Raw genomic sequence first — 18662 nt, 5'->3', positions numbered from 1 at the left:
TATTCTCCTTCCTCTCTTCTCCTGTAAGTGACACCACATTGTTCCTGCAAGGGCATCACCATGGAGCCCAGCTCACCCAAGGGCCCTAGTTAATGAGACAATGCAGCTAAAATTGATTTAGTCTCCACCTCGCTTTCTGCATCTGGTTCAGTTCGAAGATAAAACACAAAAATTCTCCGGGGTTGTGGCTTGGTCAAACTCTCTCAGGATATTTTCTCTCCGCTGAGGAAAGTAGAAACCAATAAAAAAATTATTAGTTTTAAACAGGAAGTATTTAAAATGAACACAGTTTTGTACTCATAAAAGCTCTATTTATTCCTCACTTCTTTCCATTTTTCTATCTGTTCTTCGGTGCTGCATTTTGCTGTCCACATGGTGGCACAATGGATCTATGCATTGTTCCTATAAAGAATTGTGAGATTGTTTGTTGTAAGAAGCCTGAACGGGTTCAGGTTTTGATGAAAAAGGTTGTTTCATCGCAGAGATAGGAAGTTGGGTCATCGTCTGGACAGGGTCTAACTCATGAGCCTGAGAAATACTCTACTAGCTTTAACTACACCAAACAACTTAGATGGGTTTATCCTGACTCTGAAGGATAAATAAAAAATAGAAAAAAGGAAATTAAAACAGCTTTTTAACCATATTCACAAGGGACAGACATGCCACAGACTACAAATGAGAAGATGCTTTGAGTGTACTGCCTTGTTGCCATGAATACTCAATCGAAATAAAATGCAAGCCTTTTTAAAATGAGTGCAGGAATTTCACATGCCTGCTAAAAAAATAAAATAAAAAATACAGCAGAACATTTTAACTGTCAGAAGCTATACAGTAGGAAATCACATCCAGATTATTAGTTCTCTGAATCCGGGCAACAGCATGGCAGAATCATATGAAATATTTACTGTTCTGTCTTGTGCTTGCAAGTGCGCAGCCATTACACAACCAAAATAAAGCCTCTGCAGTAGTTCACAATGTGCTTTGTCCATTTAGTGCATTCACCCAAAAACTACAATACCTTGCCATAGTTTTCATTCACATATTTATTTATTTTTCCGCATTACAGCCTCAAATATAAATGTATTTTATTGGGAATTTATATAGGAAATTAACACAAAGCTGCAAGCAATTGAAAACTTGAATAAAATTGTTACATGCCTTACAATTTTTTTCACAATTGAAATTTATAAAAAAAAATTATATGCATTTATGTTTAACTCCTTTTCACTCTGACGCCATCCATTTGTTTATGTTTTTTCTTCTGCTTATCTAAAGTTAAGTCAAGAAGGCAGAGCCAGACATTTTTCTCCCCTCATATATAATATATGGTTTACTCCAGGAAGATTTGACCTAAAAATCACCCTGGAGGCATCCTTATCAGATGTTTGAACCACTTTAAAACATTCTTTTCATTGTCAGACTCTCCTCTTTGCTCTCCAGATGTCAAAGTTGACATTTTGCCTTGCGATTATGCCAATCTTACAACCAGGTATCTCTGACCATCTCTTCACCAAAACATACAATTGGTATTGCAACATGAAATCAATCTGGTGCAAACTTCACTAATGAAGCCCCTTCTTTTTGAAAATGTTTATTTGTTATGAGCATTCAATGCCTTGTACAGAAGTCCAATTACAAAACACAGCTGAGATTAAGACTGGGATGACCATTCCAGCCCCAACAACAATATTTCTGGATGGTATCCCTTCCCGGACACTCTCCAGAGAATCTAAGGAGATTAGAAAATCTGAACTGATGTTTGTTGCATTTGCGTGCACCATAATCAGACTGACCATTTGGGTCCACTGCTAATAGATTCACTCAAGCATAGTTCTTTCCCTGAGAAAGCAGGGAGTAGAGTTACCTACTCCTAATCCTTGGGTTCCAGAGCCCAAGCTGTGTGCACAAGTAAAGCTCATTGGATGGTGTTCCTCATACATCAACTGTGACTCCTTTCCTACCAGTGAAGTTACATTGTGTATCCCAAAAATTTTCTTTGTGATTGCAAAAAACCTTATTACAGAAGGCAGGTGCTGAAAATTAATTCAAACCAAACTTATAAAAATTTTAATTTGTAAAACATAAAAACCAGAATTTTGCTTCCTCTATGTCGTACCCTTAATTATGTCACATTAAATCCCACTAGCATGCACAAGAATTGTGTTTATGGAATAAGTTCAGGGGGTATAAACACTTTTGTAAGTCTGTGTATAAAAATGGATGCCAAAAAATGAAATCCTAGTTGATTTACAAACGGCAGCCATTATGAAGAAAACTTTATGCTTTGAGTTTACAGATTATTTCCAGTTGTTGTTTTCAGTTATCATTCTAATTAACTAACAGAAGGCAACAGGTTGAAGTGTAGCATTAAGCTCACTGCTGGTTCTTATTTGTGCTACAAATCAGCACACATAAAAATAATCAGAATAATTTGTTCAGGAAATAGAACAAGAAATTAAGTTGAAATGAAGCACAATATGGAAATTTATTTTTAAACATATTCACAAAGTGCCAAGACCATTTTTTTCAAATTGGTCTGGGAAATAAAACATATATTGGAAATTGTCTTATTATACACGTCATGTGCATGAAGTCTCTCATGGACCTGGATTTATAATGGTATTTATTTCATGGTCACATGATCAAGTAGGCATGGCATTATAACAAGGTTTTCCCTCATGAGCCAGTAATAAGGCTCTTGTGTCCTAATGGAAAAATTGTGTCAGAGTTTTAAAAGCTTGAGACAACATGTTGGAAACTACCTATCAGTCACACCTCAAGAAACATATTCCTTTAATACAATTTTGCATTAAGATATGGAATTTCTTACACCTCTTTTCAATAAAAAACAAGATTGGAACACAATGAAGTTTCAATGTGCTAAAAAATGTCCAGTTTAATTTGCTGTCAGAAAACTCCAATATTGCATTCCGTAGGTTATGTCATCAATATGCTTTTTGCTTTTAGTCAGCAAAAAGCATATTTTACTGGATTTCATTTGTTCTACATTCCAAAGCAGTAAATATTTTTATGTAGTCACGTTATTCATGATGAACAAGGAAAGAAAAATTAAAATAAGTTTTGGATTTGTCATTTTGCAAACTACATATGTTAGTTTCTGGGTTTTTATTATCAATTTATTTGTGGCTCAAAATGCTAGTGTGTTGCACTGTATTATCTGCACTAAAGTGGTTAGTTTATATGATAAAGGTCACATTATTAGCTGGGTCCAAATCCATTTTTAATGAAACTGAAAACGTAAACTTGTTCATGAAGGCACCACAATTTACCATCCCTGACTCCAAATTAATCCTAGCATATCACATAAAGTTTACTTTCTACCTGTCATTAGCTGCTTAAGTGTCAATGGAGCAGGACACTTGCAGACTATCTCATTTACAACGGCATCCCCCCCTGCTGTTCTCCTGTAAGTGTGGAGGCTTTCTCCATGGAGGGAGAGAGATAAGGAGGTGGAGGCAGCACTGGTGTCAGGAGGAGGGGGCAGATTTAGGGGAGATTCTCATAATAGCGCCTTCCTGTCCTCTTTCTTCTGTTGTGCATTACGACAGGAGGCTGAAAATAGAACATCTTTAGACAGCGTGCAGTTACGCTTAGTGTTGCTTTATTCTGTACTCTTAAAGACACACAAAGACACAAACACACGCACGCACAATGTGGCTTGTCTTATGTAATCAAGACAAAATAGGATTTTCTCTAGAAATCAACACAATCTTTCAAGTCTGTCATGATATTGGTTGTTACATCACAGCAGTAGTTTTCCCACTTCCTTTAAGATGCATTCGCATACAACTCTCCTCCTTGAATGTGTGGGAATCATTTAGCAACCAAAACAGCAACCATGTGTTTCTCTTAGCTGCAGAGGCTTTCAGATTTTATTTCCTGTTGTTGACAGGAACACATATAAAGCTATGATATTTTTGCTTTATGTGACTACAACAGGGGGCGGAAGCAAACCTCACAGACCACAAACACTGCATGTAGAAGCTGAATGCGTGTGTGTGTGTGCATGTGTTTATTTATCTGTGATATTTGCATATGTTTATCTGCACAGGACGGGGTTTGTGAGTCGGTGCGAGCCTCAGTGGGTACAGTGTGCTTTGCCAGAGTGAGCAAGAGAGCGGAATGTGTGAGTGGAGCGGGATCAGAAAGGGAAGAGGGGAGGGAAAAAAGCAGAGGAGACGGGAGAAACACACAGACAGAGGGTTTTGTGCGGTGGCAGAGAACAGGAGCAAGTCTGAAAGGGAGGAGCATTTTTCTTTATTTTCTTTAGGGATTTAAGCTGCTTCAGATTGGCTTCAGGACTAGGGGAGGATTCCCTTGCTTGTGGAGGATGGCTTTCTGCTCTGATCTAAGACAGTAGTTTGTTTTGAAACAGAGGGGGTGAAGAGGAGGGAGGGAGAGAGACACTTCCCTCTACAGCCTTTGTATCCAACACACTTGACAGATGGCACCGGCAGGATGATCTTTGACTCTCTCCCAGGAACCATACCTCACTTCGCTCACTGAGGTAACGTATGTCAACTTCTTCTTCCATTTTGTTTGCCAAAAAAAAAATGCATGCTATGCTTATACATGAATATTACTGCATTATTTGCATTGGATGTTCATGATTGAATGTGAAGAAAATGACAGTTCAGAGTGTATGCAGGGAATGACTGAAATGTTTGTGTGTTAGCTCAGTCACCACCACATCAGCAATAGTTTGAAGTCAAATTTCCAAACATAGTTTAGTTTTGCAGTTGTCTTCCTCACTAGAGCTATGCCTTTATTTTTCTATCTGACTGACTGTCAGCCTAAGGTCCAGGGTTGGTGATGGAAGTCAGGCAGTAACTTGCAGCCAGCAATTTTCTACTCCCTTACGTCTGCAACCACCTGCACTTCTGTTTTTTTTTTTTCCTCACACTCAGCTTTCCTTCATAGATAAAACTGATGCTTCTCCTCTTTTTCCTCCAACCAACTCTGGCAGACTTAACAAATCATGAAGCCACAAACAGCAACAGAAGCAGGTGTTCTGTACGAAACAGCACAAATAGCACACTGTGATAAATGTTTTCTTTAAAATTTGCATTTGTGCGTTGACACTTGGAAAGGTTGAATATTTACAATCTATAAAAAAATAAAAAATCCTGACTGCTACCTTGTTATATTCTGTGCGATTATTGCTGATGAATATATTTATACATTCAGTTTAATATCCATAATTCCAGGGTAAAACCCCCAATTGAATGAAAGAAGTTATTATTTTGTTTCTGTTTACATTCATTCTTCACTTGAAGTGTCTGTACCGTAGTATGTATCTTATTGTTCTGGTTATTGGCCATTCCTTGTTCTGGACAGGCCCTTTTTATCAAGACTAATACTCTAAACAGAATGTTCTACCTTCTCTTAAGAAGCCACCACTGTTGGGATTGTATTGTTTGAATTTCCTTTGAAAAATAGATGAGAGACTGTAATACTTAGTGAAAACCTGAGATTGAATGTAGGGAAGTTTGTCGGGGGAACAATGGCCACGTAACCAAGTGTGGTCTTTGTAATAAATCGCTCAGCTGTTCTCTTTGACACGTATACATAAACGTGCAGTTTCTTGACTCGACAGCCCCATAACATCAGTGTGAGTCTGATGATGAGAAAAAGTGATGTTCAGATTAGGTTGTTCATTAAAAACAATTTACAGTTTGTTATTTTTTGCTGCAGAGTAGCTAATCCCTTATTAGCAGTCATTAGAACAGTTTCATAGGGAAATCATCCAAACGCCCACTTAAATCAAGCCTCAATTTTGAAGGAATTTCTGTAACAACCCAAGCTTTAAGCAGGCTGAAAAAAGGCTGTTTTAAATATTTTTACGTAACTTCAGCACAAGACAGTTGTTTACGTTGTCCCTAATTTTCTCAACCAAAAATGATTGTATGCTTTCTATACTTTATCATCCACTCACAAGATAATTGCAGCTGCCACAGATGTCTTGGGCATATTGAGAAGTTCTGTGGCATGAGTGCTGCTGCTTGCATTATGTATAAGACAGATGTTTGCCACTGCTGCAGAATAGATGCAACTGTGTCTGAGACATCACAGCAAAGGCCCAAATCCAAAATGTACTTAATATTTTCTGTGCAGATCGAGGTTCACTCACCTGAGCATGCAGAATGCTTGAAGCGAACGTGACACTTTCTGATTACTTTTTGCCTAGTTGTCTTACCTTTAAGGGGCAGTGAGAGAGAATCATGTGACACTTACTGGAAATAAGAAATGTACAATGTACACACATTAACGATGGAGCAACACTTGCACCTTAAAACTAGTTAATTTTCTTCTTAAATGCTTTTTAGCCACGATTTCTTAAAGGTCTGCTGTGTTTAGAGAGATTTAAGTCAACCAGCTGCTGTTACCATCTCTGAATTGGCAATACAGGTTGCAACAGCACTTGTACAACAGATTTGTGAGAGAGTTTGCTGACTTATAGCACTGAGGCTTAATGTATGAATGACAGATGATCAGTCAGAAGAGCCAGCAAAAGGATGAAAATCTGTTTAATGTTTTGATCTGGTATGTTTGGCAGTAAAAGAGTAGATGTTTTCATCTTTTTGAACCGATTTTACATCTCATCTCATGTAAGTCATACCAGCTGTAAAATGTTAAAATAAACATTATAGATTTTATGAAGGTGAAAAGTTTCCACAGCTTTCTGAAAATTAATGCACTAAAAATAGTTCTTATCACTATGGAGTAAAGATAGTTGAGTGAATAAATAAAATGTGTTCAAGATTTTCTTGCAGGTTAATTCTCAGAGTATTGCAGAGAGAGGCAATTTCCTGAGTGGAAGCTGAAACACTGAACTACCATGTCACATTTGATTCAGTCATTTGAATAAATTAGAGTCGAATTAACATCAGTTAACATCAGTAACATGGCATACATTCATGTGAGTAATTCCAGGTAACGTTTTTAAAATGGACAACACTGTCTGCACCAGAAGTCAGCAAATATGTAAAAAATATTGAAATGCCAAAGTATTAAAATGAATAACAATGAAATGAATGCTAAAGGCATTAAACTATTACCTCCAGATTAGGATTAGTAATAAAATGAATCACCAACTCGATTTCCTGGTCAGAGACTTAAATAACTGCTGTTAGCAAAAAGGAGGATGTTGAATCATACTGCAACCTTCAACACCTTCCAATTCAGTTTTAATCATGTCTGGTTGTAGAAAGTAAAGTCTAGTGAAGCATTATGAGTATTAGCCATTGCATTAATAAGTTTGACAAAAACTGTATTTTACCTTATCAAATATTTAGTTAAAACTGCAAACAGGATGACAGATCCTATTCAATCACATTACCTCGAAGACTGCACAGAACATGTCGTCTTTTTAGGACGACACGTTAGAGATAAAGCTCTTTAGAACAAAACTTTTGTACCAGGATAGAGATTCACAAAATTTATCATTTTGCATGTTTTCCATAATATTTCCCAGAGCATTTTACACACCACCAAATTTAGAAGGAAACGTTATTAAACAAAAAATATGTGGCTTCTTTTCTGCATAGAAGTTACAGCAAATAGAAGGTCCAAAGTGTGGTCCTTTGTCAATGTCAGTTTGATGTATTGTTTATTTTTGTTTATTGACCCTAAAGATTGATGCAAGCTATACAGGAGAGTAATAAAAGCCGCTCGTGAACAGCCACTCCTGCCCTACTCAGTGAGTCCTCTATACCCAAGCTTTTGGTGCCCCTGGTTGAAGTTGGTCATGTTCTCAACCGGAAGAGGGGCCCCAAATTTGTATTCTGCTTAAATGAAGTGGTTAGTTGACTGATTAGTTTTTTCTTAGTATTTCAGGAATGTAACATACAGTTTAAATGCAGTTTGGTCCATATCAGTTCAGTTATTCATTCACTCTGATTTGTGTTAAAAAGATTTTCAAACTAAGTTCTCGCTTAGTGCATGAGGTTCTTAATAAACCTCATGCACTCAGGGGGTTTGCATTTTTGGCATGTTTCACTGGTATTAGAAGGTATTACTGTAAGCCAGATTTATTTTTGTTAAGAAGAATGCAGGCTTTTACAAAGTGCATTATTTGTGCAGTTAATGACATATTAATTTCACTTATAAAACCAATACCTACAGTAGTTTGTGTATATATCTTAGAACAGGATAAAGAACAGTAATATGTACTGTTAACATTATATTTGCTTTATGCCCACATGGCACAGCAGGTTCAGCAGGTTTTTGTTTTAATTTAGGTGCATTTCCTGTATATCTTTTCAAATCAGGGACTTTGTTTGGTTTGATGATAACAAATCTGTGTCTTGTTCTTTGTTCTCTATTCAGCCTTGTCTTTAACATACTACAGCAGAAGTTATGACACATAATGACTCTTTAGGTAATGCAATGAAATCACTTTACCACATTACCTGAGGGAAATTAAAGAACTGCCAGCAAGCAAAAGTCACTTCCTGCATGTCACTCTAGAGAAAGAGGGAGTCAAAAACAACAAGCCGGGGTATGCACAGCACATGCAATAATTAGAAACTGTCAACATGAAGCCTGCTTGGTATAAAAAATATAGAGATTTTTCTTTCTCTAAGCTACCTTTTTTTTCTACTGACATATTAAAAATAATAATTTTTTGTAGTTTTGTATCATTTATTTAAAGCTGCACACATCTGTGCTAATGAAGTGAGATAAAGATTGATATGCAACAGTCTGTACTATTTTGTAAATTGGCTATTCACATCCTATTAAAGGCAACATTTTTAGTAATATCTAGTCATAAATACACTTTTAAAAATACAGTAGCAAAACTTTTCTCTCAAGAAATTAAAATTTTATCAAAATAACCTATGGATCCCTTTCCAATATAATTAATCATTTGTAATTAAAAATATTAAAACATCTTCAAGTCATCTGTGCTATAATGTCTGAAGTGCTGGCTCTAAATTTTCCCTTTTCCACTTGACTGTTATTGACTGTTACTTTTTATGTCACTTTTTATGTGACGGAGCCCCCTAGGGGACATGGAAAATTCTTTTCCTTTTGTGTTCCCTCGCAATACCGTACTGATATGAGGCATAACTGAATACTGTGAGCCTTTCTGACAATGGCCGCTGTACTTTCTGCTTTAATACAAGGTAATGAGAGGTTTTTCCATGAATGTTAATACCTCTTTGTGAAATATCTGAAGTTTTATATCTTTTTCTTTCGAACAGAATGGCACCAAAAACCTAGGATATAAACAGAAACGTTCCATAAGTAGGAAAGAAATAAAAATACATCCTAATTTGGACTATTTCTGAGTTATTACTGCGGGGTAATAAGTCATCTAAAAGTTTTGATTGTGTCTTCTGTGTTCATTGTCTGAATGGTTTAAAGTTTAAACCAACCATACATTAGAGAGTTATCCAAAATAACTCTCTGCACATTGCCAGGGAGTATTTGTTAGGATTTTTAATATTTAAATAAACGTAATATTTTCCTACTTGAATAAATAATGAATTGCTTGAATAAATGGCATTGCATTAGTACCGATCCATTGCAATGGGTACTAATGTTTTCTGCAAAGAGATATATTTTTTATTTTAATTAGGATCAGTTTCTGGTCTGGTCTGTTGCTTTTTGATGTGCAGTCATTAGAACTCTAAGCAGACCGAGAACTCTAAGCAGACCGAGATGGATCAGAATTTCAACAGAACAGAATATATCCACGGATATATTCCAGTCATATATTGAATTACTTATTTTTGTAGTTAATACATTGAAACAAGAACTCGGTTGTCAGAATTTTATCATCACAATTTCCTAATATAGTCTGAATGCATAATGTACATCTGTGTTTTTGTGCTATTATTTGCTCCAAATTATTGCCAATACTGATGAAGAGGTACAAAAAGCTGAAAGGTTAAATTGTTCTAGCCTAGACTGAATGCATGGAGCCTCTTCTTACTGTAGTTTTCCAACTCTTACTTCCTTACTGTGTGTGACTTCTTGTCCTGACCTATTTGTCACTTACAGTTGTTTTTAAATTATTATTATTGTGATAAGAGCAGATAAAATCAAGTTTAGTGCATGAATTAAGTATCATACCTCACTACAAAGTTTCAGATTTTTGATGAATATACATCTGCTGTATTTTAATGACATGTTCTCCTGTCTATATGATTTTGCATAAAGAGTCAGACAGATTAATATTGGTTAAATTTCCTAGATAGATTGGTTAACATGAACAAACTAAAATGCTTCATTCCCATTTATTTTGTAAAAAACAATTAATGTCTAACCCTAGATTTGCTTTCCTAACTAAATAAAGGGAAATTATGGAGTTAACTTATCCAAAATGACTCATTATGAGATCTAACTCCAACAATGAAAGATTGATTTTACATTCTCTTCAAATCTTTAGTACTGTGTGCTCAAATATTGTGAAGCAAATGCAAATAGAATTTATGTTTTAAATTATCAACACTACAGATCTTTGACTTTTGTATTTGTGACGCATGTTATTTTTGTTTTTTGATACAGTTTGACACAACAAGAAAGTATCACAGTAAAACTACGGGATGACTATCTGCAGGGTGAAAACTTTGCTTGGCTGTGCAGTTCGGATGCAATGCATAGGCATTTGAGATCAAAGGAAAGCAATCATCATGTTTTCACTTTGTCCCAGAGGGCATTTATTTTGCTGACAGATCTGTCTCACCTAATTAAGTTCATGCAGTGGGCTGCAATTGGAGTTTGCTATTTATGATACTCTCATTAAAAGAAACATGAAGAATTTCCTCATTTCTTTTTCCCAAGGAAAGCTAAAGAAATTGTTCAACTCAAAACTCAAAAGAATAGCTTTTCTTTGTAATAATTAAAGACTAACCTCTTAAAAATGAGATACCTCAGACCATCATGTTTGTTAAAGAGCCTGCGTCAAAGCCCTGTGCTCTTCCTTTGAAAATCTTACACTGTCATATAATATTCTATTTGACCATGGCTGACCAAAAACAGTGTTATTATAACAGGAAGCAGCATGGCTTTGTAGTGTAAAAACATAATGTTTTCATGTTTTAGCATTATGCTGCCTCAAATGCAGGTGCAGGCGTGTGAATATAAAATGATTTTGCTTTAATTGAAACCCGTGGAGCCTAAATGCCACCCTAAACTTAGCATCCATCACTACACACATTTCAATAAGAGTTTTTGCATTTTCCACGTTTGAACATTTGTGACTAGAACATCATAGTCATTACTATAGATTTCAACTTGAAACAAACAATAGAATCAGCGTAATGTTGAATGACTAAATCATTTGTGTTGCTTGAGTCTTTTCTGATTTTGATTATCAGGATGCAAACACAAACTTCCTCTTAGTTTTCTCTGAAAAGTACACACTAGTGAATAATTGTGAAAAAGAAGTAAAGGTTTAGATGCTTTTTAAACTTTGTTTTACATAATGTCTTAGAGTACTTCATCTATAGTGCTGCATAGCGCTTAATGTTATTGATTGCTTAACAAATTGTTACTGACACATTTCACATTTGTCGGAAATCTAGTTTTTTTCTTGCTTTTTAATCACATTAGTGCTTTATTATTCAAAAAGGTTTTTGAATTCTTGTTCAATTTTGTCTTGTCTCTTTATTACTTTCTGTATATCTAAACCCTTAGTTATTTTTGTCTTGAAAGGTGTTATATATCTTTTTTTACTCACTTTCTAAAGTTTTAAGAACGATTCATCATGATACTCCATAGTGTCAAAAAAAAAAAATAAAACATTTTATTAATTACCAAAACAGTCTTTGCACTCGGAGCCTTAAAGAAACTGAATTCTACAATATTTTTTTTATCGTCAGCTGAAAATATCTGTTATTTTTGCACTAATTAGTTAGTTGTTACTGTTTCCAGATGGCTACTTACATCTGACTGCTTCTTAATGAAATGTGGTAGCTCTGTTTTTCTTCACACTGAATCATCATGGGGTCACTTCAAACAACCTGATAACTCAACAACTGCATTTACTGTGTTTGTATTAGAAAATTTAAAGTTATGGCATTGGATGAGGAAGTGAAGTATAAAAACAGAATTATTATTTTAATTGTGCTGCTGGTTCACATTTCATATGTAAAATAACTAACATAACATTTGCTTGGATGACATTGAAAACTGACCAATTAAAAGACAGACATTTAGTCACAGAAATTAAAAAAAAAAAAAGTAATGTGAAAATGATTTTCAGCAAAGAATGTGGTATTAATATACCTTAAGAAACCATTTGTAAAATAACTATATAACATCAGTAATCACAAGTCGTGGGCTTTGATGCTGTAAGTCACACAACCCCATATTGTACACTGTGGGTTTAAAGTCTGCCAACTTCATGCTGTTCTAAAGACATGTCACTGTGTTTTGGTCTTGTGAAGTCAAGTTTCATCCAAGACGCTGACTCATTGGCAAACCACTGTGAGAACATATTGGCTTTGTCACTGAACAGAAGCAGTGATAGATTTTCTTTTGCTAGCAAGTGTTCATTTATAACCATGGCAGGGCATAACATCAGAATGTCATTTTACTGTAATGTCAAGGATTTATGAGCTGCAGTGCACTGTGCTGTGCAAAGGGAAGAAAAATATGGAACGACATATAAATCAGTCATCCATGCTATACCCTGTCCCTTATACCTTTAGGCTTGCTCTTTTTGCCTATGACACCTGAACATAAAGAGATAAAGTAGTTTGTTCTTCCTGATCTGGGAAATACAGTTGGATTTGTCTGAGAGCTATTTGCACTTTGCATTTGCAACTGATTCAGTACATGTTGTTTTGTACTGTTACAACAAGCTGATGAAATGCTGATGAGATGACGTGCTAAGAATATTAATTTTCATCTTCTGTTCATGAGCAAACACATAATTCAACCACGATGTAAAATGGGTGCCAATGTATTGAAGATTTTGAATCAGATTATTTTAATGCCCTAATCATTATTACTTAAACCATATTAGTTGCTCAGCAGAGGTCAAAGTTTTGGAGAGCACATTTGATACTTCTGCTTTATTCACTTTATGTACTGATATCTAAGTGTTGCAGTAAATAGGTTTGGTATTACCATAAATATTCACCCTTAAGAGGAGGATTAACAGTTTGTCAAATAGATGAACAGACAAATAATAGAACCATCTGCATTAAAGTTTGTTCACCTTGAAAAGAAAGAGATTTTTTTTTCTTTACTGTCAAGGTTTCAGCTGTGCTGATAAACAAATTGCATTTTCATGCTTTGAAAACTTACAGCACAAATTAATTACATGTTTCCTTTCAGCCCACTCATTCCACTTGTTGCCACTTCAGAAAAGTGGTAACAAGTGGAGCTACGATTGAGCAGAAAAAGACATTTGGCAAGTTTATCCAGAAAATCTGTGAGAGAAATACCATTACCATATGATTTTTTTTTCAACCCACGTTCACAGAACTGCTTGTGAGTTTCATACTTTAATATCATATTCATCACAATCAGATTTCAGAAACATATTTTCATTCATTTGCATGTCTTGTGTGTAAACATGTTTATGGAGTCACAGTACATGAGTATTTATTGGAGACAAAGTAATGACAAACTTAAATTAAATCGTCTTTAAGAATTGTATTGTACTATTTTAACAAAGTACCAGTGTTGTTTTTAATAAGATATTTATGCCTCTTGACATTTTTTTCAAATATTATCATGTTGGAACTACAAATTTTGATAATTTTTTTAATGGGATCCTGTGTGAAAGACCAACATAAATTAATGCATGTTTTGAAGTAGAAGAAAAATATAGCAACATTTTTTAACATTTTTGTAAAACAGTTCAAGCTCAGATATTTCCACAGATTCTCAATAGTATTCAAGGCAAAACATACGTCAACATGAATATGTTTTGATCTAAATCATTCCTTTGTAGCTGTTTGTATGTTTAGGGTCAAAGTGGATAAAGTCATGGGTGAGATTGTGTCCCATTCTCAAGTGTGTTCAGCTTTTGTCAGTTTTTACTCATTCATCTTCTCATCGACTCTTCTCAGCAGCCACATATAATGTTTCCACCACAGCATTTTACCTGTGGACAGTGTGGGGTTTTCTGCTGCATGTAGTACTTTGCGTATATTGTCATTCAAAAAAAAAAAAAATTCTCACTTTCTTCAACATCTGTACTTTGTCCTTTTTATGATTTATGCTTTAAACTGGATGTTCAAATTCCTTCCTTCCCTTTTGCTACCCTCCAATAAAGCTACATTTGTGTACAAATGTACTATGACGAATAACTGTCCTATTTACATCTTGATATTCCCACCTGAGCAATGAATTTCTGGATCTCTGTACGGTTTGTGTCGGCCTATATATTTTCCAAATCTGTATAGGACTTCTTAAAAGAGGCAGAAGGACTAGAAACAGAAAATAATGAACAGCTGCAGATTCTGTTCATTTGCCTAGAACTGCCATATGTGCAGCTGAAAATGGATGAGAAGTTGGAGCATACTGTAATTACCTCGCCACGTCTGGTACAAACCCTGTGGATTGTCCCCTGTTGTGTTCCTCTTTTTCTCCCAACATTTCAATAATTTAATTTTCTTTCTTTCAGTTTAACATCCTATTATTCTTTCACTTCCATTCTTACACTTATGTTGCATTAAATTATACAGTGGTACAATATACATCATACAGTAGTAAAGCTGCGTGCAGCACGTAAATGAATTACATGCACTCTAGATTGCCTGGTATATTGCACTGTTCAAACATACAGCACTACAAATCAAATAGTGTAAACCTTCCAGCTGCAGTGTACCTTCTGTGATGGGACCATAACTGTGGAGTATTAACAGCACCAAATCTACCTCAGAGAAATCAGGTGATAAGCCTGAGGCCAGGTCATGTAAACAGGTATACTGGAATTTCATGCTCACAGTATCTTCCTGGAGCAAGGCAAGACCGCCAATTTTTGCTTTTTTTTAAATAGATTGTTATAATGTTTCTGCGTAAAGAAACTGGGAATGTGGACATGTGGGCATGCTCAAGTTGTTGTTTTTTTTATCCTGGAATGTCATTGTTTCAGATTAGCATTGTGGTGAGTTATGTTTGAAAAAAGGACAAATTAGAAATATACAAAAAGTAATAGAAGAATGACATTTAAAAGGGTAACATTTTGTTCTTTCCCGGACCACAGTGGCAATTTATAGCACAATTAAGCAATAATGTTACCTTTAGTTGTCATAGAAATACTGTAAATCTCAAAGGTAACTTAAAAAAAATTAACTTTTGAATTTCACCTTGAAATTGGCCTGTCCTTTTGAGAAGCTCCTGCTCTTTCCAACACTCTGCCTTCAGCTAATGAGCCGAAAGCATACAAGCTGGTGAGGGAATAACATTATAGGATGATATAAAGCATGACATAAGGCTTAAAAATATCCATTGTACTTAATACTCCTCCTTTATGATACCAAATAAGTTTGGTAAGTTTAGTTTGAAACTTTGTAGTTTTAAGAGCTCTCTTTTCTATACCCCTTCAGAACAAGGAGACCATTAAAAAAGGAAAGATATAATGCCTCCAATTTTGAATCTCGAAACTCTGAAAGCTGTAGGCCAGTTGAGGGTGAAAGAACAGTTCAAGTGGGAAAATAGAGAACAATAAGCTCTTTCAGAGAAGATGGGGCTGTTAGGGCTTTGTAATGAGATAGACATTATATTCTACTCTGAAATCCACAAAGACACAATGTACACAGGTCAATAGAGGATAATAGGGTTTAACATCAATAGAAATCATAGAATCCATAGGAGTTATGCTCATTTCAAGAGTCTGAGAAATCATTGGCTTCTCTACATTAAAAAGTGATTGAAAGGCAGATTGCATTTAGTTTTCTGAGAGAAAGCTCCACCGGAATCATTCCCTATCAACAACAAGTGTGTCTTCAAATAATACTTTTTTTTTTTCCTTTTACCTTTCTTATGGATTTTCTTGCAATCTGAAAAGTCCAACAATTACAATAAAATGGGAGCAAAATCATGTTAGAATCAACACCAGGCATTTTCCTTTTAGGTTATTCATAAGCAAAACCCTGAGAGACAAGGAGAGGGTTAATGGATAACCAAGACAACCCTTTACATATTATAGGCCACCAATTTGGCACACCTTGCAGTGTGTATGAATGGTAGAGTTGTCACTGAGTGTGGCTGATGGATTACACTCAATGACTGCACACTGCAATGGGAGATTCGACACAGAGATTTCCTGTTCCTCCAACCACAGAGATACAGGAACACTGCACTCTCACAGCGTAATTGGATTCTTATCAAACAACAGCTACGTCATTCGAGAGCACAAGAAAAGGGCTGTGAACCGTTCTATCAAAAGTTTGCTCACTCAGACCCTGGCATTCAGGTTTGCTTTCCGTACATCTAACTCTAAATCCAAGTAGTGAAAATATTTTTTCTGTAAAACTGATCCATTCAGCTGTGAGCTTGAGTCACAAATATTGTTTTTAGACTATTTATATTAAGTTTTACACATGCAATAATCATATTGCTGTTTCTTGTTTTTGTTGCAGGGTTGCAAGTACTAAATGTACATTTGTCATGTGTTACTGACTGAAATGAAGAACATTTGATTCATTTGATTTAATTTCGCCATAATCTAGTTCGCAATGCCCACATAGATAATAGCTGTGAAATTACAATTTTATGCCTGGCAATAAATAAATGAAAATGCCCTTTAAAATGTTTGTATATTTGTGAGAGTCAATGTTTGACATAAGATAATGGGAGTAGGGAGATTTCAAGTACAAAAAAAGAAAAGAAAAAAGAACATTCTGCTGATTTGTGCACAGAATTGCTGTACAGAAATTGCATGTCATGTGTTGCTTTGCTCAAAAAATGATGGTGTTTTGTCTTTAGTCAGACTTCCAGTAGATACTCTTGTGAAAAATATTTTTGATAGAATGCAACAGGGATTTGATGGAAATGGTAGATATGTTTGTCTCATCTGTTAAACTGTCTGCCTCTTTTTCTTTGTCAGCTTCAATGAATAGAGACGCTGTTCCTTTTCAAAGCAGATACCAAGAAGCAAGTTGTTTCTGCCAAACAGCTGTCTTTAGCACGGTTAGCGAACAAACTCTCCAGAAAATGTTGCACTTATTGACTGATATGTGAAGATACATAAATGCAGAAATACACAATTGCTCCTTGAAAATTTGCCCATACACTTTCTCTATAACCTTTAATATTGTGTTCCTGTATGGACAGAATCAGAACTAATGTTCTAAGTGTTAATCCAACACAGTCTGCAATCATGAGGAAAAGATTAAAGTGAAGGCTGTAATATTTCTGTTTTGATGTAAAAGAAGAGCACATTCTATTGCGTATAAAAATTACTCTACTAATGAATCGAACTAGTTATGTTGACTCAGAATTTTTTTTATCAGAATTTCAGCAGATTCTCATAAATTGATGGAGAAACTTTGTTTTCAAAATGAAAGCTGAACTGATGTCTGAGAGAGGAACAGTGTAACAAATTTCTAGCATTGGACAAATTGAAACAACTTCAAAAATTATAAACTGGTACCTCTTGGAAAATTGTGGCAGCACTGCTGCTCTTTATGGGGTAAAAGACAAACAGGAGCAGATCAGAAAACCTCCCACATGCCCCCAAACTCACCCCTGGCCATTATGGTTCTAAAAATTATTTAAAGAGTTTGTTGATGATTTATCCAGCAGGTTTTAAAATAATCATGGAAAGTACTGCAGACCTCTCTTGCCTCAATTAAAGTCAGTGTTTATGATTCAACAATAAACTGAGACTGAGCAGAAATGGCATGCATGGAGGAGTTCTAAAGCAAAAAGCACAAAGATCGACCTTTGTATTTTTTTCCTTTTTCATTTGTTCGTTTTTTCATGAATAAATAAGAGCATTTACATTTGAGTTTGGCAAAGATGTAAGGTGACTTGTCTATTCATATTAATATCATTAAAAAGTTGATTCATCCATCCATTCATCCAACATGCTTATATCAAATGGGGTTGCCACTAGATATAATAGATATAAGCCACAGGGCGGCTATTTGTCTCCAGCAGTCAATGGGAGGCAGATAGGACAAACATCATGCACCCTCACACTCACACCAAAGGAAAATTTAGAGAGATCAATCAACCTAACAGTCATGTTTTTGGACTGTGGGAGGAAGCCTTTCAGAAAACATGCACTATTTGGCTGACAGTGACCTAATGCACAAAATCATTTTTCTGACATGAAATATAAAATATTAGTTGGTATCAATTTAAAAAAACAACAATTGTTGTCCCACTAAAACACATGTTCATATATTGCACAGTATATGCTACATATTTGAGGTTTCTATGGGATTAATTACAAAAACAGTATGACAGAATTAAGTGGAGTTACTGGTGACTTTGGTTTCTGTTTCTTTCTACCCCTCCTTCACAATGGGATACCTTTATTCCCAAAATATTGCAGGCATTACTTTCCCTTAAAAGAATACTTTAGACCACTGAGCAACAGTGCTATCCATTTTATCTTCAGCACAGCCAATATACTTCCAACAGTGTCTCTGATTCAGGAGTGGCTTAACATTAGGAATGCAAAAGTTGTGGCTCATTTGCTAGATTTATCTCTGTGCGGCAAT

The 18662-nt window shown here is 35.4% G+C and overlaps 1 protein-coding gene across 6 annotated transcripts in view; it reads left to right on the top strand.

Moving 5' to 3' along the window:
- The first annotated feature begins 4101 nt into the window (after window positions 1-4101).
- The window catches only part of gramd1bb (GRAM domain containing 1Bb), a 99073-nt gene continuing 84512 nt past the window's right edge, over window positions 4102-18662 (top strand). For 4 of the 6 annotated variants that reach the window (XM_055028004.1, XM_055028007.1, XM_055028006.1 and 1 more), the window contains exon 1: window positions 4102-4528. The gene's annotated coding sequence lies outside the window, so the exon portion shown is untranslated. The remainder of the gene's footprint in view (window positions 4529-18662) is intronic. The other 2 variants (XM_055028010.1, XM_055028008.1) reach the window with 1 other exon arrangement.

Source organism: Poeciliopsis prolifica, unplaced genomic scaffold, assembly GCF_027474105.1.
Source record: "Poeciliopsis prolifica strain line A6 unplaced genomic scaffold, Auburn_PproV2 SCAFFOLD004, whole genome shotgun sequence".
Taxonomy (NCBI): domain Eukaryota; kingdom Metazoa; phylum Chordata; class Actinopteri; order Cyprinodontiformes; family Poeciliidae; genus Poeciliopsis; species Poeciliopsis prolifica.
The sequence above is the reverse complement of the archived record's forward strand: the minus strand, read 5'-3'. Positions and strand labels throughout refer to the sequence as shown.